This window comes from Onychostruthus taczanowskii, unplaced genomic scaffold (genome assembly GCF_017590055.1).
Source record: "Onychostruthus taczanowskii isolate IOZ18803 unplaced genomic scaffold, ASM1759005v1 scaffold5, whole genome shotgun sequence".
NCBI classification, from domain to species: Eukaryota; Metazoa; Chordata; class Aves; order Passeriformes; family Passeridae; genus Onychostruthus; species Onychostruthus taczanowskii.
Genome location: NW_024502568.1, coordinates 14958434 through 14985223, shown reverse-complemented (window position 1 = coordinate 14985223; position 26790 = coordinate 14958434). Strand labels below are relative to the sequence as shown.

At 45.4% G+C, this 26790-nt stretch overlaps 1 protein-coding gene across 2 annotated transcripts in view; it reads left to right on the top strand.

Moving 5' to 3' along the window:
* The first annotated feature begins 22295 nt into the window (after positions 1-22295).
* FGFR2 (fibroblast growth factor receptor 2) overlaps positions 22296-26790 on the top strand; it is an 81591-nt gene continuing 77096 nt past the window's right edge. For both annotated transcript variants that reach the window (XM_041415770.1, XM_041415766.1), the window contains exon 1: positions 22296-22553. The gene's annotated coding sequence lies outside the window, so the exon portion shown is untranslated. The remainder of the gene's footprint in view (positions 22554-26790) is intronic.

Here is a 26790-nt window from a genome sequence, read left to right as displayed (position 1 = left end):
TGAGTGAGTCCAGCTCGGAGCTGCTGGATACAGGGCAACAGTTTTTGGGGAATAGTGGCCACATGCAGCCTTAGGAAAGGGAGTTCAGCTTTCAGTACTAAATGCAGCTGTAAGGAAGCCCCTCCTGGAGCTCCAGGTGGAGGAGGTGTATGTGCAGGAGCAGGAAGCAGGCACCCAGGCCAGCTGTGTAACCTGAACACCTTTCCTGTGGGATGGATAACGGGGAGAAAAGCAGCACCTGGAGAGAGCAACCTGGGTGGACTGACAGCATTATCTTGTGTGTGAGGATGCAGAGGCTGGAGAGCAGGGAGAGGAAGAGGGAGAAAGAGGAAGAGCAGGCAGCTGCTCTGTGGATGCTCCGTGTATTTGGCTAATGATGGTAATAAAACAGGATTAGCTGCTAGCCCTGGATTGATGGCAGTGGCAATTGCCAGACACTCTGCTTCCCTTCTGTGAGCAAAGGAAGGTGGCTGCATGTGGGAATTACTTTTAAAAGCTCATTAGTTGGGTGTTAAGTCTCATCAAACAGTTAACATTTCAAACAAGTACAATCTGGGTATAATTGCAGCCTCTCTAAATTTGTTTGCCCCATTAATACCTGTCACTATCAATTATTTAATTCCTCCTCAGCTGTTTGAATGCTCGTTTCAAACTGAGCCTTACATGGATTTATTTGTTTGTTTCTGACCAGAAGATAGCAGTTTTTAAAACCAGAAGATGTGTTTTCTGTTTCATGAGCCCTGTAATCTGAAGGTAAGAGATTAAGTGGGAGACAATGAGGATGGAACTTTGATTTCATGCTGCAAAATCCTTGGGAAATTTCCAGAGGGCAAGCCCAGGTTTGAGAGGATTGGGGTTTGGAGGACTTGGTTTGAGTCTCCCAGATGTGCCAAGGAGTTCCCACCAAAGCAAATGGAGCCTGAGTCATGCAGGAGACTTCAGCTCGTGTTTATTCCAGCAACGGGAGAACCATAGCAGCAGGAAAACAAACTTTGGGACAGAGGACAGATAAATGAGACATTCCTGGGCAGAGTGAGTGAGTTCCACAGGGATGCCAGAGGGGAGAGAGGGTCCTCTGTTCTGGAGCACTGGGGGAGTGTAAGAGAGGTGAAGTGTCCCGGCCAGGCTGATAAGAAAAATAATAACCAGGAAAAATCTTTATTAGTGCTGACTCAAACATTTTTGCCATTTCTTACCTCGGAATGTTTGCTTTTATTGCTGTTGATTCTCTTTTTGTCTGGCTGCTGTGTCTCTGCTGAAAGTTTTGTGGCACAGATGGCTCCCTGGTAATTTCTGTGTATGTCCTCCAGGACAGCTATTTAAATTTCACGTTTTTTTAAAGTGACACCTGTTGTATGTGGGTATTAATTGGAGAGGGCAACAAAGTGGACTGGCAGGTGAAAGCCCTCCTCTTGATCTCCCTGTGCTTATCCTTAATGCTTTTAAGCACAAAGAATCAAAATAATTAATTAGGGCGGCATTTCTGCGGTCAAAGGGAGAGCTTTGCTTTGGCTCCCAGCTCCCCACAGCTGCTCAGCTGCCACGTGAGCAGGCATTTCTGTGCAGTGCATATGTGGCACTCTGTGCTCCTGGTGACCGAGAAAAGGGGGTTATTTTGGAAACTGCTAATGGCTTTGTTTGCACATTTATTCCCTTTGCTGAGAGAGGCTGCAGACTTGTTAGTGTGACCTTTTGTGTTGCTGTGATAAGAAGATGTTTTGGAGGAAAGCAGGTCTGATGCTTTGGGCATCCAGGGGCCTTTGGAAAGGCTTCTAAACCATCCAGGCAGAGGGAGGCAGGAGGCTGATTGCAGCTGGAATCCATAGGCTGGGTAATGTTTGCTAGGGTAAATATTTGGAATGTAGGCGTAGGAATTTAGAAGGAAAGAGGTTAATGTATATACTTTTCAAGGCACTGGGTTGTTGGTATTGAGAGCAGTTCTGGAGGCATCTCCAGCCATGCCAGGGCTGCTTCCAGTTTATTTCCTCTACAGCAGAGGGATGCACATGGAGGGGAATGTGCTTTCCTCCCATCTTCAGTCAGTAGCCCTGCAAAGCTGTCGGACATCAGCTGAAAAGGGGCTTTTGCTTCCTGGAAAAGGAAATTGCAAACCACCCCTGAAGACTGAGCAGCAGCATTCTCAGTGTTCTCCCATCTCCAGTCCATCTCTTAAATATAGCTGAAAAATAATTCACGTTAAGATGTTCATTTTTATATAAGAAGCAAACTATACATTGTTCTTGCTCTTTATTTTGACACTAGATATGCAAACAACAAGGCATGTCATATTGCCTTTATAAATTAACCCCCCAAAAGTGGCTCTAATGGACTTTCAAGTTTTGGTAATACTGGTTTCCGTACATGTTCCCAGTTTCTAGTAGTAAAAAAAGTCTTACTTACATGAATAATAAGTTATGAGAGAAAACTGAAATTCAGAAAACTGAATTATGAAGACATCCATGCTGAAAATACAATATGCTTTTTTAAAAAATTATTATTCTTGGTTAAAGAAGTAGCTTGGAACTGGTCGTTCAAAGAAGAAAAACAATGCTGGTTGCTTTTTCAGTGGCCTTTTCAGCTCGTGCATATAATAATATATAAAATGAGGCATATTTCCATAGCTGCCATTCTGGAGTGAACAAAGCTTGTTATTAGCTTGTCTAGCCTGGTTTGTTTGATTTGAACTTCAGTCAGGGGATGAGTGCATGCTTGACATTTCTTCTGCACTAAAATATCTAAAGCAATGCCAGCCTGGGCTCCATCATGGGAAACGAGCAAAATCCATTCAGTATGTTCATGAGCAACTATTCTGACTTTTAATATACTTACAAAGCATATAACCACTCTTGGCTGCTTATGCAGCCAAAAGTTTTTGATGTTTAAAAGGAAAAAAAAAACCCACAAACTAGTGTAGGTTTTCTTAGATATGGAAAAAGTACCAGCAAAATCCATATTTGTTTTATGTGGCTGAACCTGTTTATATTGCCCATGCTGAGAATTATATGCCCTTAAACAGGAGAGGAATTTTGTCTACAGCTGTTGTGGGGAGCCTTTATTATAAAAGATGACACAGAAAAAGTGAAGAATTTTCTTAATGAGTGCATTAGTCATGAGACTAGAAGACAGATCTATGATTTTAGCTCAGTTCCTTGAACTCTGGAAATATTTCAAGTACATCCCTGATCTGATCCCTGTTGAACAAATAAAGTGGAGTATATCTTTGAGGTTATTAGTTTCGATGGGGCTTACACGTGTGTTCAATAACTATGCACAACAAAAGCTCTGCTGAATTCAAACTCAAAGGTTTGCTTTTCAAGTCAAGAACAATGGCATTTGTCCAGCTTGTCCTGAGAGCTACAGATAAAACCACTGTGGGTGTTCAAAGTAGTGTTCTCCAGGCTTAAAAATGTTAAAGAAATAGGCAAAGAGTGTTTCTCCCTCTCAGATTCCCTGGAGATGTCTGATTTGGCTGATGGCTTGCCATCAACATCAGATAATCCCAGAATGAAAGCATCATTAAGGTTGGAAAAAGCCTCCAGTGAGCCTGATATGAACGGAGCATGGCCAAGGCCACCAGTAACTCATGTCCCCCAAGTGCCACATCCAGATGTAAATCTCCCAGGGATGATGACTCCACCACTGCCCTGGGGAGCCTGTGCCAATGTTTGCCCACCCTTTAGAGAATAAACTTTTCCTGTTATCTAAACTCCTCTGGCACAACTTGAGGCCATTTCTTCTTGTCCTGTTGTTTGTTACTTGGGAGAAGAGACTGATCTCCAGTGATGTTCATCACGTTAGATATTGCTGTGCAAGCTCCAGGCATCTCCTTTAACTAATGGCATTCTTTATGTCTCTCTAAGCATGCCCAAATAGTTGTTTTTTTATTTTTTTTTTCCTTTTGCCACAGCAATTAATTAACCAAAAGGCTGATGCAAATGGCAGTGAGTGTGACCAGAAATCAGTGTGCAGAAGTGGCCTCTCCCACACACCTTCATGCTGGCTCTTCTGGAACCCTGCTAGGGCTCCTTCCCACAAGATGTGTCTGAACAGGAGGCATCCAGGCTGCCCTTTTCCAGCAGCAGGAAGCGGCTTCAGAGTTCCTCCTTTGGGTTCATGCCACCCAAACATGGATATTTTTTTGGTAAATACAGCATGCATGCAGCCTGCTTGACCTCAGTAAATACTGAGTGAGCCTGTGTGTAAACTTGAGGCCAGCACACGGTGACTTGGAGAGGCTGCTCTGGCATCAATCACAACCTGCTTTTAGGGTGTCAGCCCTTGCAAGCAGAGCAGGCTCTGTTAGTCAGTAAAAACTCTAGATGAGGAGGGGCTTGCTGATGACCAAGCAGCACTGCTGTGTGAGGAAATTCATCTATGGCACTGCAATGTGTGCACAATAACAACAATTCCATCCCCGAATTAGTCACTGTCAGTTTTTTCCTGGTAGCTAGCAGGTATCACTTGAATCTTCCTAACTAGACTGAGTCCCAAATAGTTCCAGACTAACCCCTGGTCAGCTTGTTATAGAGAAGAGAGTGAATTCTCCGTTCACAAATTCTGTAAATTTGTTTCCTTCATTAAATCCCTTCTTTGGGATGTCCATGTCTTTGAACTCTGTTTCCAAATCTTCAGATAAAGGTTGAGGTTGGCACCTGGTAGTCGTTGTTTTCCTTAACACTTCACAATATTTCTTCTTTTGCTCTCTGGGGGAACCTTGATTTTTTTTTCTTTTTTCTGAAGATTAACCCAATCACCCAAACCAGACATTTTTGTGATGGTTCCTGTCAGAACATTTTCAATAGTGGCCCAGTAGTGTTAAAGATGGAGATGAAGCAAGAAAATATGGCTCCAACAAAGCTAATAGGAAAAACTCCCATGAACTTCAGCAGAATAAAGATTTAATCCCTGCTATTGTAGAGTTAAGAGAAGCTCCATGAGAGAGAACTCTTTAAAAAAATTATTAGAGAACAGTTATGATCTCGCATGTCAAATGTATTTAATTAGAAGAATTTTTCCAGTACCTCTAGAGATTTAGGGACATGCAGTGGGACCTTTTCTGTTTGGAAAATACTTTGCCCATTGTGGGCACTAGGAGAGGAAAAAAATTGCAATAATCTGTATCCAATTGCAGTTAGAAATGTAATACAATGGGATAGGGCTGAGACCCACAGGGAAGCAGTGGCAGCACTCCCACTGACCTTAATGGGAGCTGGACCACATCCCACACGGCCTCAGAGATGTTTGTGGGGGGAAAAAATGTCTACTGCAAAGCTGAAAGATGAGAATGAAGAAACGCATGGATTTCAAAACTCTGTGGCTCAAGTGGGGCCAGAGCCAGAACCTGCTGAAGCAAACACAGAGTCAACAGTCAGGCAGGCTTGGTTTGACTCGTCCTGTTGGCTCTTGTGTTTTGCAGAAAGTTTTGTGGGTTTATTTATTCCCACTCTTAGAAAATACCTGTTCATCAGCAGATACTGCACATTAGCAACTCCTCTGTGTAACTGATATGCTGGGTTTTATCCAAAATCATGGGTTTTATCCAAAATCACAGTGTGTTTCTGGACTAATGAAGTCCAGCAGGAGCTGATGACCTCCACTCTCAGCAGTTCCACTCCCAGAGGGGGATGTCTCCCATGGGATCACCTGTGGGCAGGGGCTGGGAAAAGTCTGACAAAAAGGGGTCTCACAGTGGTGGGGTTTCTGTTGCTGCAAGTTGAGGCAGATCATGTTGGTAAAAATGCTGCTGTCTCACTGGCTTTGAAGACAGCAGAAAAATGATGAGGGGGTAAAATTTGCTAGAGGTAAAATATTTTCTGGGTTTGAAACGCAGCTGTGGAAAGGCTTAATGGTGAAAAGGCATTTCCTTCATGTAGAAGAAAAGGAAAACCCAAAGAAAGAGAATGAAAATACCTTCAACCTCAACAGGGCCAGCAAAGGCCAGAGAGCTCCCAAGCTGCTGTTGCTTCCTTGCCATTTTGTGAACATAAGGAAAGAGGTCTCCACTACGGTTCAGTTCACAGAAATCGGGTTTCTGATGTACAAATGTGGGGAGCTAAAGACAAGACAAACACAAAGCCTCTTCTGGATATCAGGATGAACTTTGCTCTGTGTCCCTCCAAGTGCATCGGTTCTCCAAACTACATGGAAAAGTTTCCAGAACTTTCAGCAAAGCAGGGCTCACCAACACCAGTTTCGTAGGGAATTAGGAGGGTCCTCACCCCCAAAGAGCTCTTGGAGAGACAACAAAGAGGAGGAGCCCAGCTCCTGAGCAAAGAGCTCTCTGTGCTTCCAGAAGAACTTGCTAGAAGCCACAATGCATCTTGGAAGGAGCGGGGATCATATTTCAGCCCTGGATTTTAGGCACACGTTGTGACAGCCGGCGGCAGACATGCCAGGAACTTCATTCCGTAAATCACATTTCTTGCAAAGGAGGCCTCTGTGCTCAGTAGTAGTAGCGTCTGTTTCTTCTTTTTCTTGGCTGCTTTGCTTGGAAGTAGTGTAAAGACTTAACCCTGGTGAGAAGGACCTGCAGAGAAATAATGGAGTATGTGAGAGCTCCGGCTTTTGCCTTGTTAAATGAAACTTTGTCTATATAAACACCCTTGAAAAAACCCACTGGTAATGCTGCAAACATGGGATTCAGCAGTGGGCTGTTTTCATTTAGCCTCTTGGCAGCATTTTTAACAAGAATATGTTTTTTTGCGACTTTCAAACCAGACACATCATCTTGGATGAACTATAATGGTAATAAAAGCATTGCAAATATCTCTATTTCTAACCCAGGTTTTGCTGGAAACATCTTACTGCTCAGAGGAGAAATAGAGCCTTCATATAGTGAGTGCAAATTGCTTAGAATTGAGCATATTCCTGTCTTTACTTACAGCCCAGCTCTACTCTTAGTGTTCTTTGGTTGGCTCAGTATCACCCCTGTTGTTAAGGGTGGCTTTTACTTTCATCCAGCTGTGCTGGGAACTTCAGAAGCTGCTGACCTGATGTACTTTGCCTTTTCCCTCTGAAGTGTGTGATGTGTTTAATGCAGCAGTGTTTTGTATACACAAAGGCTATCATCACCCCAGATTACCTGTTTGTAGACAAATGTTTCCTCAGTCACTTGCTGAGGGTGAGGAAGATCTCTGCTGTCAGGTAAGAAAAGGCCTTAGTCTAGAGCCAGGTATGCTTTGAAAATTTCAGAATTAATATTTTGCAAAGAAATGTACATATGGAGACATGGTGTTCAGCTTGATTATAGTGGTGACCCTAAAAAATGTAAATGGAAGTGGAGATAGTATTCACAAAAAGGGTTTAATTAGCAAAGCACCCACTGATTTGTAGAGCAGACAAGAGCACCTTCAGTTTGAAGTTCCTGTTCCTACCTGAGATGCTGAACCCCATCATCAGCTCATCATAACTTTGTGTAGTCCTCTGTGTATCCACTGTCAGCCTAAGGTTATGCAGGAATTTGCCCTCACTACTACCTAGAAAGCTACTCCAGAATCTCTCTCAATAGCTCAAAACTTTCTAACTTCCATGTGTTCTACATTTTCTTGTCATTGCCAGCTGGTAAAGTTTGGCATAACTGTCACTGTTAATCCTGAGCAGCACAAATCTATTCATTGTACCAGTGAATTTAGTCTTTCTTTTTATTCTTGTCAGTTCTGATCCCATTCTCCCTGAATAGACATTCCCATCTTCCTGTGTTTGACAGTCCTTTCCAGTCTCATGCTATCAACAAAATTCAACATGCTCCTATTTCCTGTGCCAAGAATATTAATGAAAATATCTAATATTGATCTAATATTACTATTAAGCTAATTATCTAATAACCCAACACTCAATGTATGGGAACTCTCCTGCTCAACTCTCTCTATGCTGATGTTCCTCCTGTCAGTTTGAGATGACACCTCCAGCTTCCCTAAGAATTCTCTTCTGGCTCTCTGCTGAAAGAGTTGCTGGAAATGCTGGGCTTTGCCCATTGCTCTGCTCAAAAGTTGGGTGAAGACCAAAAAGCACATTTCTTTAAAATGTATGGGTCATAGAATCACAGAATTATTTGGGCTGGAAGATAATTTCTTCTCAATATCTCATCTAAACCTGCCCTCTACACGCTTTTGTAAAATGAAAAAAAAAACACCCAAAACCAGCAGAACTCTTGAAGCTGGGGCCGTCTCTGACCCAAAACACATCTTAATAGTAAAAAGTTGAGTGAGAAAATAGATTGGGCCTTCTGCAAAATTGCTGGGTTGATAAGAATCATAGGTAAGGGGATGTTTATCACCAAGAGCCCCCAGTAGCTCATTGACTGAACAATCCATGCTGTCCATGAAGGTGTAGATTGGGTGTGTTGTCACACAGCTGCTGTTTGCCAGGGCAGTTTAATTCCCTGAAGATGTGGCTCAGCACAGAGGAGGCTCCTCTGCTTTGGAGCAGAGCTTCCTCTGGGAACGCCGGTGGCAGCTGCAATGCCACCACCGCTGCCCGCAGCAGAATTCATCGCCTCCAAACACGTTCATGTGGAAAAAACACCATGTGGAAACCCAGAGCTCGTGCTGTTCCCAGGGGCTTTGCTCTTTCACCTGTGTCCTCCTCCACCCAGCGAGGCGGCCATCGGTGCCCCACAGCCCGCTGAGGCCTGTTTGAGCCTCACCAGAGGAAGGAGCAAGGCAGCAACGCCATTACGGTGCAGGTCGTCCTTCCAGCCCGTGTGGTGCTCCAGGAGGCAGGCAGGGAGTTAACTTTGTGCTCTGCCACGGCTTGGAGCTGCCAGCCAGCCTCCGAGGAGGAGCAGGGCCCACGCGCCGGAGCCGTCAGGCTGCAACATGCCGGAGCCATGGCGGCGCTCCCAGAGCGGCTTGGCCTCACCCCACTGCTCCTTCTGCAGCCCTCCAAAGGCCAGTGGAAAATAACAATCAGGTGCTGCATTGTTTGCCTTCAAATCTCCCGTGCCAAACACAACAGAAATTCCCTGATCTGCGAGGTGCAGACAGGCACAGGAGTGGCCCATTGGCCGTGTGTGCTCCTGCTGGTTTGTGACTCCCCAGCACAGGGCTTTTTACACTTTGGGGCTGTGGGGACAGCACAGCCATGCCATGCCATGGTGCTTCAGGTTTGTGTTGATATTGTCATTTAATGGAGCCACAGAATGGTCTGAGTTGGAAGGGATCCATCAGGACCATCAAATCCAGCTCCTGGCCCTGTGCGGGACATCCCAGCTATCCTCTGTGCCCAAGAGTATTCTCCAAACACTTCCTGAGCTCTGATCCCTGCTCCTATTCCAGTGCTCAACCACCCTCTGGGTGAAAAACCTTTTATTAATATCCAACCTAAACCTTTTCATAAATATCTAATTTTAATGACATTTGATGCAGTGCTGTCCCTGCTGTTGGTGCATGCTGAAAGCACAATTGACCATTCTTTATTTTTTTTTTCAAATGTTTAATTGGCCTAAATAAAGGACTGGATAACTGGCATTGATTTAGGAAATTCCTGTAAAAGTAGCAAATTTGCACAGTTTACTGGCTATTGCGTGCAGTCTTTCCCTGACAATATGTGCATCACCCCATGTTTCTCTGTGTGACAAACCATTAGTGCCAAAGGGCTCTGGTGTGGGGAAAGGGCTCTTTAATGAAGCAAAATTATAATGAGGTTTTGTGGCTGAAAGCTGAAGCTGAAGAATTCAGACCAGTAATAAGGTGTGCATTCTTGGCCACTGGAGAATTTAATATCTGAAACAATTTGCCTAGGGATATGACGAATTCTGTCTTTGAAAACTTAAATTAAGATTGGGTTATTTTTTTTTTTCTAAACAATCTGGTTCAACCAGAAGTTATGGTCTTAATGCTGGAGGTTCTGGTAGTAAGTACCTGACCCAGGCAATGCAGGAGTTCAGACGAGACGCTGCAAGTCTCCACTTGGGTGAAATAAAATGTTTTAAATACTGTACTAAAGCATTGCTTACCTTCATGCTTTAAGTCTTAACTCAATCTTTCCTTCATGAAGAAGTGGGGGAAAAGTGAGAACAAACTGCATTTTCTGAATTTTTCTGTGATGTGCTTTTACTTCTGTATCTATTCCTCCAATAACTTCTCCCTGACATTAAATATAACTTGGCTTGAAGGGAATTGTCTCACCTTTAGAGAGTCTCCTGATCCCTTTTCTTGTCCTGGAGAATGGGTTACTGCTTGCCTGATGGAACTCCAGTGCTAAGGGATAATTCACCAGGAAATACCCCAAGCCAAGCAATGAACTGCACAGCAGCCCTCTTTCTACTCATTTTCCTGCAAAAACAATCCTTGTGTGCTTAGATATTTAAGGAATGCAAAATACAGTGGTGGTAGTGACTTTTGGAGTTACTAAGTATATTTTTCTTCTCTTCCCTTAGCATAGAGGAAAATTTTACAAAAGCCCCCACGGCGGGCAGGGCACAGACCTCCCTGGCTGGAGTAGGATTTCTCCTCCTTCTCCTCCTGGCCTCTTGTGGAGGAGCTGTGGCTGAACTGCAGTGACATCCAAACCACTGCTACCTGCCCAAGTGGCTCCTGAGCCCCTGCAGATGAGCTGCAGAGGGTATAGGCACAGAAAGGTTTTTAATCCCTAGGAATACCTGGGCTGGCAGGAGTTGCCTGGGCTGTCACCACAGCAGTGCTGAACAGTCAGCAACAGGCTTTTGATGAGAAGGGAAAAAAAAACCATCTAGATGAACCCTTGTACTGGTCTTAGCTGTTTCTGTACAAGGATCTTGAAGGAAAATGAAGATAAAGGCCTGTATGTGAGGTCTACTTGACTTTTCTCTGTCTCCATGATAGTGGTCAATGAATGTTTACAGGGAATGCCAAACTTAATTATGTTGTCCGTGAATAACGAGTCTTCTCTTAATACTCTGGAATTAGTAGGTAAACAAGAAAGTATTTTTTGGGGGCATAGATGTAGTGACTCCAGTATTTGCCATGATTTTACACTTAGATTTATTCAGTCAGTGGATTTGATGAACCCTCAGACCACGTCCCCACAATGAAATCAGTAAGACTCCCTCTCTTGTGCTTTAGGAGCTCATTCTGATAAATGTTATTTTTTTTCACCTGTGAGCAAAGCAGGGTTAGAGGTGAACTGAAATACCAATTTACTTCATGTGAAAAGCAGGCAATGTGCAAGGGATAAAATACTGGAAAATTATTATTTCATTTGTCAGCCTGCTAAAGCCAGGATCCATCCTTTTGCCAATGCTAAATTATTCTTCTTTGTGTATAATACAGCTTCACAAATTATTGCTTTTTCAACCTTACTGCCCAGTAGTTATTGAAATGAACAGAAAATTTCATGCTTTCATTTAGAAAGTTGCTCACTTTGGAGAAAAAAAAAATTATTTACCAGCAAGAATTTTACTCTTTTTGAAGCAAAACCAGCACTTTGCTGAAGAGTGTTTTGGGGAAAACTGCATATGTTTATCTCCCTGTGTTTACTGAAAATAGACAGAAAAATCTTCCTAACAGAGGTTCTCTTTACTGGTGGTGAGGCACAGACCTGAAAAGCTCTGGTGGGCTGGGAGCTGGCAGCTGTGAAAGTCCTTATGTTCTTCTGCCTTGTGGCTTTCATCAGCAGAGATGCACAGGGTGGCATTTGAAGATTGTAGCTCACCAGGAGAGTGGGAATAATACCCTCTGGATAGGCAAGGAGATGAGATTTATACAAGGAATTTCAAAGCCTGCAGTTGAGGACTACATGCAGGTAAATTTTGCTGGGCAGATGTTTCTTTATTGGCCTGAGACACAGACACTTTACAATGCTAGTGTTTGGCCAGTAAATTGTTTAATGGAACAAACAGTTAATCTTCAGTCCCAGCCTTGACTCTGGCTCTGCTCGTCAAGCTCGTACTCACTCCAGAGTAAATGTTCCTGCTGACAAATTCACAGTGATTTTTCATGTTGTTGGCGTGGTCTGGCACATTTCTTCAAGGAAAATAAATCTTGATATCAAATAGGGAATATTCACCTAAGGAGGAGCTGAGTAAAGGTTGGCTATTGGTTATTTGGGTGTACCTTCCTTCAGGGGAAGAAACTCATCCTTCTGTTTAACTCTTGAAAGATATTATTGACTTTAAATAGAAAGAAAAAACATTGAGAGCAGACCACAATCTCCTGACAAATATGTAAAATCCTGTCTATGTGTATTCACAGAGCAGAGCTGGAACCAAACAATGAATAAAAACCATCAGAAAACTTGTAGTAGATGAGGCAATGTGCAATGGCCCAGAATGGGTGGGGATGAGCTTTTTAGCAGGGCTGGTTGTGATCAGACAAGAGGGAGTGGTTTCAAACTAAAAGAAGGTTGATATCAGGACTTTTTTTTTTTTTTTTTTTTTTTTTTTACAATGAGTGTGTGAAACACTGGCACAGGTAGCCCAGAGAAGCTGCCCACCCCTGGAATTGTTCAAGGCCAGGTTGATTGGGGTTGGAACATGGAACAACCTGGTTTAGGGTAAGCTGTCCCTGCCCATGGCTGGGGCTTGGAATGAAATTATCTTTAATGTCCTTTCCAACCCAAATATTTTAGGACTCTGTAATTCTATAAAGAATAAAAGAAGATGTGGCCCTGGGGTGCTCTATAGCAGTAATAAATTCAATTATAAATTTCTAGGGCTGGACAGGTGTATAACTGAGCCTTACCCCAGAACAGTGACACCCTGGATGAAAAACTGCTCTAAGGGAGATTTGTCATATGGAAGTGGTACCCAGCCCTCGCAAGGAAATAATTTCTCCTGCTTATCTACAAGCTCTTCTGCAGTGTTGGGTGAACTGAAGTCAAATATTACACTCTAAAAGACAATTACGCGTCTTTCACTTCCTCAAGTCCCTCGAAAGCCAAATAGTGCTATCTAATCTAAACCACCCCAGCTCTTCTCCGTCCCCTCAGCCACATGCTGTGCATTACATTTCTGCAAAAATCCACTGCAGTCTGCTTCAGCAATCCCTTTGAAGTCCTTGGAAGCTTATCTGTACTCCAGCAAGCAAGGGTGTGTCTTCAGGCCAGCTTGTGGGTGACCATAAAGCAGAAATTTATCCCAGAGGCCACAGGTGGCTCTCTGGGGATTTTTTTTTCCTCTGAGTATAAAGAAATCTCCAGAAGTTACCCCAGAATAAAGGGCTTCTGAGGCTGTCAGTGCTGCTGAGTGTGAGTGGGAATGTAGTGTGGGCATGGCCCACCAGGACTTAAACAAAAACCTTCAAGAAAGCAGTGAAAATAGTCACAGCTGCCTTGTGACAAAACTCCACAGGCAAAAACAAAGAGGGGTTGGCAGGAGGCATCTGCCTGTCTCCCCCCAAAACCCCAGCAAATTCCCACCAGCATCAGTCTTCACCTGCCCAGCTCCATTCGCACTCTGCAGAGGAGGTATGGACCCCACTGCCCCTGTCTCATCACCATTCTCATCCCCCTTTCCCAGTAACCACAAATACTTTGCCAAAAAATAAAAGCTGGAAAATGGTTTTAATGCCACAAGAGAAAAGAACAACAACAAAAAAATCTGACATTAATCCTGAGATAAAAATGGTTGAGCAAGTATTTATGTTGATTTAGGGCTGTTCTTGTTACATTCTTGAAACTACTGAGGTTATCTGGTAATCCATCTGAATTGCAGCTTGAGGCATTTTGAGCTAATTTTCAATTGTGCTGCATTTAACTATTCTTTACCTCCTTCTGCCTCCCAGTATTTGTTTGAAAAACATTCATCAGGCTTAGGAAACCTAAGCCTATAGACTCTGAGGGTGTCTCTGCATCAGAAAATGGAGACAGAGCATTTCTTAAAAAGACAGATTTTAGGGTCTGATGAGATTTTGGATTCTGTTGAGAGATGACACTTTTGCAGGGCTGGGTTTTGGCTGGAGGAGGGTTTACTGAGCAGCTCCCTTTCTGTTTATTTTCTGAATGTTTGGAGTGAATGCATGTCTCTATAGATGTTTAGAAAGCAGCAGCACTGGAGATGAGGTTTATTTATTCCCAAGATATGTATCATGCAAACAGCTGTGCACTGCTTCTCCTCACTGCTCGGGTGAAGAGATTCAGCTCCCAGCCCGCAGATCCCACAGGGAGAGGCAGCACAGCCCCCCAGGAGTGGGGTCTGCTGTGCCTGGAGGCTCCTGCCTCTCCTCCAGCATCATGCTTATCCCTTCCTGGAGCTGGAGCTCTGTGCTGCAGGCTGGAAAGGGGGAGGAAAACTGAACATGACCCAGCACCCACAGGAGCTGCAGCTGTCCCATCCCTGAAGTGCTCAAGGCCAGGCTGGACAGGGTTTGGAACAACCTGGGACAGAGGAAAGTGCCCATGGCAGGAGAAGCTGGACTAGCTGACCTTTAAAGTTTCTTCCAATACAAACCATTCCATGATTCTAACATGGATATGAGGATTTTGGAAGAGTTTTTCCCTCTGGTGAAGTTAATTCCCTTCTCCCACCATCCTCTCTATTAACAGAAGAGCTCCAAATGGGTGGGAAATTTGTCAGAGTTTTGGATGCAAGGGCATTAGGGGGTTTGTTCTGCTGGGCCAGTTTGGTGATCTCAACATCCAAGAAAAGGAAGTCTCAGTACTAAACCCAGCATTTAACATATCCAACAACCAGACAGATTTTCCTGGAGTACAAAGCAGCTGGCTGTCTCTAAACACATGGGATACAGCACGATTTTCCTCTGGGATCTTTTGCAAGTTGCTCCCTGAGGAAAGTGGGCGTTAACCCCATTTTTCACATGCCTCTGGAAAACACTCCTGGTCTGCTCCTTACCCCTTAAACCAACAGAAACCTGGGTATTCAAGGCAGGAATGAAGAAAGAAAGAAACCTTGTATTCCTCAAAGAAACCTTGTGTTTACCCATCATGTCTTGGCTCCACAACAGTTTTAGGGAGTGCGCCACATGAGCACCTTCCTTTCCTCCTTCAGCTTCTTTTCCCTTTTGTCCCTTCTCTTGACCCCTGGGCACCCCTGTGGCATGGAAAGAGACCCATTACTTGTAGCTGCTCCTGCCTGTTTGTTTGCAGAGATAGGGTTAAACCTGTATTATTTCTTATCTGTAAATGATGTTTTTCCTGTTGAACACAATTACGAATGCAGCTCCTTTGCTTTTAGCTCAATTTTTCACTGCTTGTTCCTCCCCCCCGCCCCCCTTGGTTGTACTCTGGCGATCACAGCAGTTTCTGTTTAAAATGTTTCAGTTTCTCTGTTTTCTAGAATTAACCAGGAGCTTGTTGCTACATGTGGAGCAGGGCGGGACTGCTGATGCCTTTTTTTTTTTTTTCTTTTTTTTTAATTTTTTTTTTCCCCTCAGAAAGTAGATTGCTGAATGTAAGGCTTCAGGGAATAAAATTTACAGGAGAGAAATTGCCTTGTATGTTTTTAAGGCAGAGCTACATTGCTGGCCAGCACAGGATTTCACCCTTTGCATGCCATGAAAAACTCTTTTTATAGCTAATGCTTTCTATAAATCTGGGATCAGTGCTTCTCTAGTTCCTCACTCCTTACTACTCTTTTCTTGTCTTCTGTGGCCAAAATTGAATTTGTTGTTTTCAGATGTGTTGCTGCTCTACTTTGTCGGTAAGGAGGCTGAATATTCCAGTAAAAATTTGGAGCCCTGTTTAAAATCTCCCTCTTTAAAGAGATTTTTGAGATTTATCATTTGTCACCAATCAACATTACGGCCCTTTTCAAAGGACCTGCAAAATTTTGGGACCCATCCAGCTCAGGAAGGTAAGGAGAGGCCATTTGTCATGAAACCCTCGTGGAGGACACCCATGGGACAGTGCTGGGTCTAAAAGGATCTCTTTGGGAAATTAAAGGAGCACCAGGATCAAAAACCAGCAAAAGCATTGCTGCACATCCTCATGGACCTGCTGTATTCCTCCCACTAGAGGACAGCAGCTGGGCTCGGCAGCCACCAGGAGCACTTCACAGCAGAAGCAAGAATAAAACAGCCCTACCCTTCCTGTAGAAACTTGTTCCTTTCTAGTGGTTTTCACATAATGAATCCCAGTGAATATTTAACTACGTCTCCCCTGTAATCAAGTTTCTGGCCTCTTTACTTGTACCCACAGTGCAAAACATTTCCTGACCCATTGAGTTCAGCAGCCCTGGGACTCTCCAGCAGGATCTCTGCTCAGCTGGCATCAGGAGAGTAGCATGAGGGTTTTTGGGTTTTTCTCATCTAGCAATCACCAACACAAATTTGCTGTCCTTTAAGAAATGGAATCTGACCTCAACTTGGCTATCTAAATCAAAAGCAGACCTTCTCTTCAAGCCCTGAAATATGGCTGTGTGTTTATACATATATGAATATTCATTCATATGCATATGAATATTCAGTAATGCAAGTCTGGATTTCATGCAAAGCAAGCTTTCCTGCAACCCTTTATTTAAAACAGAAAAGAATGAAGGAGAAAAGGGTGTTTCTGGGTCTGTGGGAGCAGGGAAAAAGGACACTGGGTCTGTGTGTGGGAAACCTTTCTATGACTTCAGTTTAAGGAACTCCCCATGCCTGCATCAAATTGTCTTTGGACTTTGTCTGCCTGACCTTCACCTTTCCATCCCATTTTTGGGGACTGCAGTTTGTGAACGTGGTTACAGAGTTAACAAATGAGGGCTGTTAAACCTCGATGCATCTCTGTTTATGTGGAGACTCTTTTGGGCAGACCACTGGCTGCTCTCCAAGGCAATCCAGTGAAATTGTGGGTGCCACAATCACCTGGCAAAGTGGAGGAGGAGGCCATCTTCCAGTGGGGACTGGAGCTGATAAAAGGCATGGCTTTCACTGAGATACACATAAAGGAAGAAGCAAATTCCTGTGAAAACTATGGTGGGAGATAGGGAAGTGAAATTATGTGCAAAGGATGGGGAGAGCAGAAAGAATATTAACTGCCTGGAGAATGGTGACTTGAAAGATGTTTGAGGGTTAAGAAGAATGAGGCAGGGAAATAGTTGTAGGCATTTAGTGCTTTATTACCCAAGGTGGGAAGTAGAAGAATTACTTTTATATTTTTAACTGCTACAGAGTTACTGTGCCTGCTTGTGTCTGCACCTGGGCCTGTGGGAGAGAGAACTGGAAACGCAGAGCTTGGCACTGCAGCAGAGGATTTGGGAAGCAGGAGGGATCTGCTGGGATTTGGTGCTGTGGATCAGCTGGGTCACAGCACCCTGCCCAGAAAGAATAGAGTGCCCACACTGTGGCTTCCTGCCTTCCAGTTCCCTGCTCCTTCCAGGATTTAAACTGTAACACGAGCCCTGCTGTACGGCTGACTTCACACCTCCTGCTCCAAGGCTGTGCCTGGAAGTTGGAGCACCTCTGCTGAACCCTGCGGTGTCACCAGAGAGGAATCTGATCTGATGTAACACTGCAGGGGAAGCTGCCACAACCACCAGCTAGTCCAGTGAGACACAGGGCTCCAGTAAAACAAACCAGTGGGTATTGATCAGCTGGAAACAGAAATGAGGAGTGCTTGGGCCGACAAGCAAAATATACCCGAGTTCTGTAAGAGAAGGAGAAATTTTCTTTGCAGCCTTTGTCTTCTCGTTTTTACAAGTCTGGCTCTGTCTTGCTGTGCCTTGCTCAGCACTCAGAAGTTTATTCACAGCGTTTCTCTGCAGTCTACTTTAAAGGAACTCACAGCTAAAAGATCTTCTCCAATGGATGCTGCTTTCCACTCTTTTAGAAATGATACTGTTCCCTGAGAGCCAGGGGTGCTCTACCAAGACAGTGTGTGACAAATTCTTTATGAGGGAATACATAATAAATTGAGGATTTTCTTTTATTTTGATTATTTAATATTCAATATTTGCATTATGGAAGCGCCTGGAGGTTCCAGCTGAGATCAGTGCCCTATTGTTCTAAGCCATGCATAAAAACATGGTCAGAGATGGGGAGCTTACCATCTAAATAGATGAACTGGATAAAGGGTGGGAGACAGGAAACATCTATTATTCTCATTTCATAGCTGGAGAGCTTGGACACAGACAAATTAAGTGCCTTTCCCAGGAAAGTCAATGGAGAAGAGCAGAAATCATCCAACGTCCAGGATCCCAGTGTAATACCCTGCTCAAAACACACCACATTTCCTGTTTAAATATATCTTGCAACACTGTAACGAAAATGACAAATATTTGTTTGGAATATTTTCCTTAAGACACACAAAATGAGAGCAGCAGCAGAAAGGTTACATGGCTACAAGGCATAACAGTCCAAGGGGAGTGTTGATACTCAAATACCATTACAAGACATTGACACAGCAGCAGTCAAAATAAGATTTTTTTCTCAACTACTTAGCCTTACTGCCTGAAGAAGTATTTCCTAGAATATTCAACTGTTCATAATGCAGAGGAAGATCAAAAATTGATAGACAGAAGCAATTAATTTGCCCCCTTCTCTAGCTTAACCAAAATGAGGTTTCTTTGTTTGATAAACCCAGTAAAACTATCCTTTGATGGGCCAGGAACTGCAGCCCCCCCCTTCCCATACGCATTTTCCTGCAAAAGAACTTGGTAGCCCATCTGCTTCACACTTTCATGGATAATTATTGGATCTATTTGCATTAAAATAATTGTTATCTCAATTTTTCAGTTTAGCAGCCTCTTGAAGTAACACCTGGTGAGAACTAGTGATGGAAGCCTCTCTTTTAGTAGTAGCTTTTATTTTAGAATGGGATTGTTTTTGTATGAAATGACTTTTCACTAAGACACTAAAAAAATCTATACAGCAATTTTGCCTGTCTTTGAAAAAATAATATTTTCAGAAGTGGATTCTTATGATTTGCTCTTTGGTACCCTAAAAAAAAAAGTTTGAAGCTGCCTGGAAAGAGAACCATAAACACTTTGGATACCAGGTAAATATTTCAGCTGCCAAAGTTTGGGTTTAGACACTTAGCTTTGGAAGAACTTCAAAGGAAAAAAAAATAAAAAATAAAAAGACATCTTAAACAAGCATTTAATCATATTTAGCATGGGCAGGAGAAATTTCTGGATGGGACATTTGGAATAATTGTTGGAAGAATTATTGATTCCCGTTGTCTTTCCTGGAGAGAAAACCCTTGGTGATGTGTGTGGTTGAATTTGGATCTAGAGAGTTTCTCCCCATAGACCTCAAAGACTTGAATGTGTGGGCTTTCATTTTCTTTCATTTTTTTCCTAATTTAACTTCCTGTATTTTATTCCTGTTTTCATCTGATGGAACAGTGGCATGTTAGCAGGTCCTGCACCTGGAGAATAGTGAAGTGCTTCAGAACTTCCTTCCCCGGGGTACCCATGGCCTCCCCTGCCATCTGTCTGCACCGTGCCAGGAGCCGGGGCTGCTTCCTTGCTGGAATTTCACGAAGGAGCCCGGTCCCGTGGAGTTCTGGCTGCCCTGATATCTCCAGCACTTGAAAGAAATGTCATGGAGTCTGTGAGGATTAGAACTGAGAGCGCACAGCAGCTCTGTGCTGTGCTTTTTTCCGAGGTGACTTTTCCCACATTACTCGGAGGGGCTGGTTGCCCATCTCACCCCATCTCCCGAGATGTTTGTCACCTGCTGAACCTTCTGCCTTCATCCCTTCCAGCTGGGCTTTTATGGATGAGCTGGGCTCTGCTGGCTCCGGCCCAGGAGCAGCCTTAGGACAAGCACATCTTCACCTTACCCTGCCAGGTAAAAGCGATGTTGGGCAGGAATGAATCCATCTCCTCACCCTCTGCGTGCCCCTCGCTGGGGATTTGGGCAAGCCCAGCTGTGCCCTCGCTGCAGCTGGAGCCGGGCTCGGACCCTGCCCCTGTTGAACATTAACTGTATCCCTGCCTGCGTGCAGAGGGAGGACCGGAGCTCGGCTGACAGCAGCGACAAAGAGCTGGCAGGGCTGAAAGATTCAATTTAACTTTCTTTCTCCTCCCCCGCTTCCATATGCGAGGGCACACAGTGCTGTTCCTGCTTTTGAAACTTGCGGGGCAAAGGAGCATTGGTGTCCTCATTTTCCTTCCTCCCTATTGATGTATCATTGCCAGGATGAAAAAGGACGTCTCAAGAGCTTTTGAAAAAATGGGTGACTACTCAAGACATTTTATAAAGGAGGAAGAATGGGAGAGAAAATAGGACTCGGTAGGGGGTAGAAGGAGCCTGAATGTGTGCCTTGTCTGTCTATTCTTTCGCTTGAAACCTGGAGCTGTTGTTCCTATTTCAGTTCAAACTGTCACCTTTAGTTCATGATGGCTTTACTGCCCTTGCTCCTGAACCTCAACAGATTGGGGCTTATTTACCTATTCACACTCTGCTGTGGAACCTCATTAATAGGCTTATTAGCCACACCATTCACGTGCAGGAGGGCTCACAGAAAGGATCCCAGCCACTTTGAGAGGAGGAGGAAAAAACTGTAAAGAGATTATGCTCTCATTCAGCAGCCTAACTGCTATGAAAGGCTCCCTGGGCCCACTGAGATCTCTTGAAGCCTAAATATGATGACAGAATTGATCTCCCCCCCCCCCCCCAGTCCTTTAATTCCAAACATGCTTCTGCTTTTCTCAGATTGAGGAGCTGGGCTGTTGTGGGCCACTTTAGGAGAATGTGGCTCATTTAAGAGAAAAGGCTGCTATTGATAGACTGCTATCTTTTCATCCTCCAAAAGAATAAATTCTGACAAGTGCTTCCAGACCTTGGAAATAGGTGTTCTGATTTGTCATTTTTAGTGGAATGCTTCCTTTTCTTTCAGAGCATGCAAAGATATCGATGAATGGGGAAAGGTATTGCAGCTTCCTGTGCCAGACAATAATTTATGTGAGAATGTGTTAACAATGTTTTCAATGGGCGATGGACATGCCCGGTGCTGGGAAAATTGGATCTTGACTGTGACATCTCAGCTTCTCAATTAGAACATTCAGATGTCTGTTGCTTTAGGAACAACAAAAAAACCCCACAAAACCAAAAAACTAAACCTGTGTTTCCAATCAATTACAAATTTGTCTGCCATCCCTCATAAAGACTGCAGTAGTGGTGGGAAAATACATGCTGGGAGGTAAGTACATACTCTAGAGTAAACTTGTTTTCAAGTTTTTGCTGTCTAGGTGTGTGTCAATAGACTTACACTACGATGTGTGGCCTCAGTCCTTGAAAATCCCCTTGATCAATACTGCACACAACATATAAAATGTACAGTAGAGCTTAAATAAAGTAACGTTAAATTGATCAACACTGATTAAATTTGAGGCAACCACCATTTATTGATTTTGTTGTCAAGCTGACTCTACACAAGCAAGCATTACACAGGCTCCATATCCAAAACCTTTTAGTTGATGGTATCTAAAGCAAATGTTTTATTAAGCAAGGATTAGGCAAAGCTATATTGAATTCTGAATATCCATATTATGCAGTTTTAAATCTGTGTGTCCAAACAAATGATGTTTGCATAACTTTTCGACAACTTTTCCCATTTGGGCACCACACAGGTATTAAAAGTGCACTGTCAGACCAATTCACGGGGCAGCTGGAATCAGGCTGTGGACTGGGAAGACCACGAGGGTGATTTTTGGAGCGGGTGCTATCCAACTACCCTCTCTAGATGGAGCTGGCCACAGCCCAGCCATGGCTTGTGAGCCAGAAACACTTCAGGAGAGGTTCCGGGCACCGCTGCTGAGCTGGTACCGTTCCTGTGTGAGGATGCAGACGCTGCCCAGTGCCGGGGCGGCGGTGCCGCAGCCCGGGCTCACCCACTGCGGTGGCGCTTTCCGCGCTCCCCACCTTCCCTTTCCAACCCGCTGGAAAACTTTCAGCGGAGCAACCGTCCGGGAGCCGCGCGGGGTTCCTCCCCTCAGCCCTGCGGTGGCACGGGGATGAGCTGTCCCGCTCCCCCGGGCAGGCAGCGGCCGGAGCGGGCGATCCCCGCTCCCTCCTGCCCCTCTCCGGTGCTGCCGAGTGCGCCGGGTCCGCGCCGCGGGGGCATCCGCGACCCTCGGGCGGGGCGGGGGCTCCCGGCTCCGCACCTCCGAGGGCCGGGCGGGGGAAGGGGCTCGGCGGCGATTGGCAGAGCCCGGCAGCGCCGTCCAGGAAACGGCTCGGGTTGCAGCGGGGGGAGTGACCGGGGGAGGAGGAAGGAGCCGGAGGAGTGCGCCGAGAGGGGGAAAGGGGGGGAGAGAGAACCCACCTCCCACCCGAGGGGGCTGTCGGCGTGACAAAGCTGCGGCGGCTCGGGGCGGGCGGCTGGATGGAGCGGAGCGGGACCCGCGGCGCGCTGCTCGGCGATGCCCGCGCGGGGGAGGAGGCAGCTGGCGCCGGGCACGGCGGGCTCGCCCCTCTGAGGCGGTAGCCGCTGCGGCCGAGCCAGGGCACGGCACGGGACGGGGCGCCGGGCCGGCTCCTGCCTCGCCTCGCCGCCCTCCTGCCTGCCCCGGGCGCGTCCCGCGGGGGATGCGCGGCGCTGCGCCGCTGCGGGCTCGCCAGCCGGGGCCGCCCGCGCAGTGACCGCGGCCGCAGTGACGGGAGTTTCGCCCCGTCCCGGGAGCCGCCGCTCGGCACCGCGCCCCAGCCCGGGAGCCGCCGCGGAGCGGAGCCCGCCCGGCGCTCTCGCCGCAGGTAAAGGCAGCGGGCGGGCCGGGGAAGGGGCGGCTCCGGGGCAGGGCTGGGGGTCCCGCCGCGCTCTGGGCGCCGTGTGCGCGCTCCAGCGCTCCGCGGGGCTCGGGGATCCCCCGGTGCGGGGCTCGGGGGTGCCCGGGGCGGGATGTGCCGCTGCGGGGCTCCGTTCTGCTCCGGGATGTGCCGCTGCGGGCTCCGTTCTGCACCGGGATGTGCCGCTGCGGGCTCCGTTCTGCACCGGGATGTGCCGCTGCGGGGCTCCGTTCTGCTCCCCGGTGGAGCTGCGGGTTGGGTTGCGGTCACTCGGTCGCCGCTGCGGTGCGGGGGGAAGCCCGAGCAGCAGCGCTGTTCCCCTGCCTTCCCCGCATCCCCGCGGGTGTCTTCGGGGATGGTTCCAGCGGTGACAGCAGGACGGGCAGCAGGGGCTGAGGAAGCGGGGCTCGGCCCCGGAGAGCAGCCCCGCCTCGGTACCGACTCCGGGTCGGAGCCCGGTGCTGCCCAGCCGTGCTGCGGGAGCGGGGCCGCGGGGCACAGCCACCCCGTCTGAGATAAGAGGGGAGAGAAATCAATGAAATATATATTTAAATGCAAAACGGCCCCTTCAAACTGGGACCCATTATGGGTTTGGTGTGAAACGCTATCAACATTTAAAACTTTATTGTCTCTTTTGTACCAAATCCCTGTAAATCTTCCACTAGCCTTTTCTCATTTTCATCTGAAAAGCCTGTTTGGGCTGAATAGACAGCAATCAGCAGCCTCTGGACTCTCCCGCTCTCTGGAATGTCAATTAAAATGCAGATTTTTTTTTTCCCCCCCTCCCCGATCTCTTGGTGGCAAAAGACTTGAGAAAAACAGGATAGTCCTGGAAAGCAAATGAAAGAAGTTCAAACAATGCAAAAGTACTGAAGCTGCCAGCCGGTTCCCATTAGTCCTTCAGAATTAATGTTTAATAGCTGTGATGCTCCGATTTGCTTGGAGATTGAACTCTGCTAAAGAATCTTGTTAGATATATTTGAGTGTATATATATTTTATAGACGGATGTATATTTCTGCATTTTCTGTCCATACACAATTCCTCTGTCAGTGGAACTGTGTATATAAAGCTGTTAGCTTTACAGCTTCATCTACCTGGATTTTTCTGACGAAGCTACTGGGCTTTTAGAGCGCTTGAGGTTTCTTTGTGGAGGGAAGATCCATATTTCACTCAGATTTTGCTATTCCCCGCTTAATTGAGAAAGATGCTGAAAAGTTATACAGTGAGCAATGTATTGATTTGGTTAACATACTCTACAAATCGTACTGTCCCTGGGGAGTGATAAACATCTTATAAACAACAATGCAAGTAGATTAAAAAGAACACTGAGCATTGAATTTAATTAATGCCACTGCTGAACAAGTACTACTTGTTTGTGTGTGCGAGTGTGTTTAAGCTGAAGTACAGCTTGGAGGAATTTGGTTGGGCTCCCAAACCAGTCTGCTTTCCCATGCTTGTCAGTTTGGCAAAGAAAATTTGGGCAGGTATGTGACGAGGTGAAAATTGACTTGATGAGCGAGTGGCAAGGAGAGCCATCAATCACTGGGGGCTGACAACTCCTCCCCAAAGTGTAGGCTGAGAAGAGAGACAGAGTTCCCTTTCAAGGGGAAAAATAAACACTACGTGTGGCTTTCACTGAGTCTGAGACTCCAGGAGGGATTATGGTATTGTAGTCAGGAAGCCAGAATTGTGGAGGCCAAAAAGCATGCTGGGGCTGTGTTCCAAACATTGAGATAGAGGTACATAATTATCCAGCACAGGAGGTCTTTCCAGGGACTCGTCCCCCAGCAACTGTGGCAATTAAACTATGAAAAGAATTTGGTTTCGTTTCATCTTCGCTGGACTCCACTTCTTTTGGGAGAGGGCAATCCTTGAAGCCTGTTTGCTGTCCTGGTGGTAGAGTGCTTTGGCTCCATGGATGGGTGCAGAGCTCTGATTTTTGCGTTGTTGCACCTTCGCAAGCCAGGATTTTGGGTTTGCTGCTGCCTTGTGGATGAAGAATCCCTTCTTTCTGCCAGCAGATGTTGAGGTGCAAGAGGCAACAAAAATCTTCAGGTGAGGAGACGCGTGGCCAAGTAGCCTTGTGCTGCACTTCAGGATTTAGGATGAGGATAGGAGCCACAAATGTGCTTTCAGTGGGGTTTAGTGTAGTCTGAAAATCTGAAACTGCAGGAATGTCAGTGGAATTAGTGCTCTTGGAGTCTGAAATACATGCTGGTGTTCTGGTATGTTTTCTTTCTGCAAAACCATGATAGGATTTTGGATTTATCAACGTAGACTTTAATCGGAGTTTACAGGATGATTTATGGGAATTAAATCAACATTACATCCAGGCTGTTAATTAGGGGTTTCTACCCACTTTACAGCTGGATAAACTGAGCTGCAGGGCTGTGGCTGCCAGACAGCGAGGTGGGCAGTGGACCTGGGTGGTGGCATCCCAGGGGGGTTTGCTCCAGTCCTGCTCCACACGCAGAGTGGTCCCAAAGACAGAGCTCTCTTCAGCTCTACACCTGCTCTGTGCTTATTTAGAGAAGGGCTGGGCAAGCTCTTTGCAAATGTTTGTGCAGTGGTCTGGTGGTGTTTTCACTGGAAATTTAATGGGAGTTGCTAGCTTGTGGTCTGGGGTGCTGGAGCCAGGCTGAAATCTTTTCAGGAGGGACAGGGCTTTGAGGTGATCCCAACGGAGTTGGAAAAAGCCTGCCCTGAAGTAGCAGGGATTCACCTTGTATTGTTTTCCTCAAGTGACTTCTTTATGTCATCCAAAACCTGTTTCTACTGACTCCAGAAGTTACTGTGTATAGTACCCAAGATAAAAGATGTCTCAACAGCATTTGTGAACTTTGTAGCAGCTAGCACAAGGCTAATGAAAATCAGAAACAACTTTTTAAACGGTTGGCTTTATAAAAAGAGAATCTGTGTCCCTGTTTCACTATGCTGAGGTACCCCACCAAATCCCTGTGACAAGGAGTTTGGAGAAGGTTTACTTTATCTCTACACTCTTTTTTTTTTCTTTCTTTTTTTTTTTTTAAATTTTATTTATTTTTTTTTTTTTATTTTCAAGTGTTGAGGGCAGGAGACAAAAAGAGGTTTTGTGCTATTTTTTCCCCTTCCAGACAAGTGCTCTCCACATTTCAGTTGAGTTTCATCACATCTAAGATGAATCATTGACCAGATTAGAACAATTGCTGCAGTTACTTGTTTTATCCATTTACTGAGGTTTTACTTTTATTTCTGAAGCGGAAAATCAGGTCTAATTTTCTGCTTGAGCTGTTAAATCACCCTGTGAGGAGGATGCTCTTCTGACCCTCACCTGGCATCTCAGTGTGGAGGCAACAGGGTCCCCTGAAGGGAGTGCCAGTTCCTTTGGTGCCACTTCTCTGTCACACCGTGGCTGGATTACCACTTAACTCCGTCCATTTAAATTCGTTTTATTGCGAATAAGATAGACTTTTTTTTTTCCCCCCACCTCTGAAAAATATATCTCAATAAGCAGCATTGAGAGACTGAGCAAAGAAAGTTTTGTGCACATAGCTTGGCATGTATGGATGGAAAGTGGTGTTGGGCAGGTCTCCTGTGAAACTGCAATCTATACCATATTTTACACAGATTTTAATTGCCTGTAGTGCAGTGTAGCAAACCAAAATCACTGCAAAGTCTTGAGCCTTTCATCTGACCAGGACTCAGGGGCTTTCAAAGGACACTAAACTGAGTGAGGAGAAGATACATCCATTGGGGAGCTGGAAGTCCTCAGCTGAAGTAGTCTTACAGATTTTTCCAAGTCTAAGCAGTATATTTTTTCAACTGTTTTTCTTGTGGAAAATTACTGAATTCTTGCAAATTCGTCTGGCTGCAGAACTGCCTCGGTGAAGGAATGAAAAACAAGGCAAACTTACATAAACCTTCAAACAATAACAAGAATATAATTTGTATAATTGTGGTAATTTTGTAGCATTACAGGTTATGTGCCTGCACATGTGTGTGCCTCTCATTTTTGAAAACCTGTATGTTTTTCTGTCAGTAAAATAGCTCTCAATATGTGCTGAGAAGTGATTTTGTGAAAACAAGGAGGACTTGGTTACGCCTCAGGTGATGATGGAAACTGCTAACAGAAGATGAAAAGTCACTCACTTTTCACATATTCTTGAAGCTGGAAAACTATTTTTCCCATCCTCCTGCTCCCCTCCCTCTCACCTCAGCTCTGTT